Here is a 1,774-nt window from a genome sequence, read left to right on the forward strand (position 1 = left end):
GCCCAGGGCCCACCCAGTGAGCTCAGAACCCTGGCCCACCTGTCCGCGTGTCGTCCTGTGGCCTGCCTGCTGCTGTGACGCCCAGAGCCCTGCAGGGCCATCCACAGGGGATAGGTCTCCATGGAGTGTCCAGGGGATGACAGACTGGCAGGAAAGGCCCGGCACGCACTGCTGAGGGTCAGTCGCTGGACGGCACAGCCCCCTGGATTCCGGACTGTGAGCAACTGAGCCCTGGGAGAGGAGAGGAGGAGTCTCCAGGGCTGGAGTGACAGGCAGATGCCGCAGGCGGCCAAGGCCCAGCACGGCCCACCCGGTCCCACAGAGGGTGAGTGGGAGCCACCCAGAATGATGTCATTGTACTTGGTGGCGTGTGCCCAGCCGCCCAAGCTCACGTTCCTGGGGTGTCCTGCTGGGAGTCTGGAGAGCTTCAGGTGGGTGTTTTGACGCCCCGAGAAGCAAGGGGAGGGGAAACACAGCTGGGGGGAGGGCCCACTCCTTTCTCTCCCAAGGACGCCTCACCCGCCAGCCTGAGGAGTTACAAGCCTGGGGTCCCCTGTGAGATTAGGACCCCTGGGTCACCTGCTGCCTCGCCGACGGGGGTCCCTCGTTATGCCAAGTCACCCTTTTCATTCCAAGTCTCAGAAGCACAGCCGATGGCCTCAGGGCGCCGTCTCCAGTGCCCATCGCCTCTGTGGAGGGTGCTCTGGCCCCTGCCCGGGCCCGGGCCTGAGAGGTCAGCCAGCGTCACTAGTTGTTAGGGACATACAAACCACCGCACTGGAGACACGGCCTCACACCCACTGAGATGCGGACGGCAGAGGAACGGGGGAGTGGGGGCACTAGTGCTGGCGTGGACACCCCCCCCCACCCGTCCACTGGGGGTGGGATCGTAACCAGGTGCAGCTTGTACAGGCAGAGGCAGACCACCCACCCCACCCCCAAAATAGAGTTCAGTGTAGAACAGCCATGTGACGTGGCAGCCCCCCCAGGAATGGAAATTAGACACTCAAAGACTCGGACACTCTTAGGAGCCCTGTGGGCGGAGTGGTTACGAATTCGGCTGCTAACTGCGAAGTCAGCAGTTCAAACCCCCTGGCGGCTCCAAGGAGGTTGGAAGCCACCCCCATGACGGCATTTTGTGAAGGAGTCCTCAGACACAGCCCCCCCTGACCCCCTCGACGTTTGTCAAACACACGCCTGAGCAGATGAGTGAAAGCCTTCAGGGGCCTGTCTTGCTGCCCCGCCAGGCTGGCTGTCCCCTGTGACACTTGTCAGCAGCTATGTCCCCATGGGCGACAGCAGCCACAGGAGGCTGGGCCACCCCCCGGTGGGACCCAAGTGACAACTAGCCGGGTTGTTATCTGGGACTGACACTTGGGGCAGGCCGGACTCGCACCCACAGCTGGGTGCAGGAGGGCCACTCTGGCGCTGCGTGGGGCGACTGTGGATGTCAGCACCAGGGTGACTGAATTCCTCTCTCTGCCCTCGGCTGCCATGGCTTCTGTCCGAGTCCCGGTAAACACAGGCCAGACTGTGGCAGAGGCCGGGTTTGGTGGTTGCAATGACCACACGGGGTCCTCTCAGCAGCAGGGATGGGCAGCATGGCGGTGGCCAAGCCCAGCCCTCAGAGGCTTGACCAGGTACAAGAAACGTTTCCTCTGCGGCAAGGCCTCCCCACTCAAAGCCGCATGACCCGACAGCGCCCGAGGGGCCCCGTTAACTGGCCGTGTGCCTCCACTTGGGTGGCTGTCCACAGTGCTGGGTGGGCGCCCCA

Source organism: Echinops telfairi, unplaced genomic scaffold, assembly GCF_000313985.2.
Source record: "Echinops telfairi isolate 266 unplaced genomic scaffold, ASM31398v2 ScPeMD7_25;HRSCAF=90, whole genome shotgun sequence".
Taxonomy (NCBI): Eukaryota; Metazoa; Chordata; class Mammalia; order Afrosoricida; family Tenrecidae; genus Echinops; species Echinops telfairi.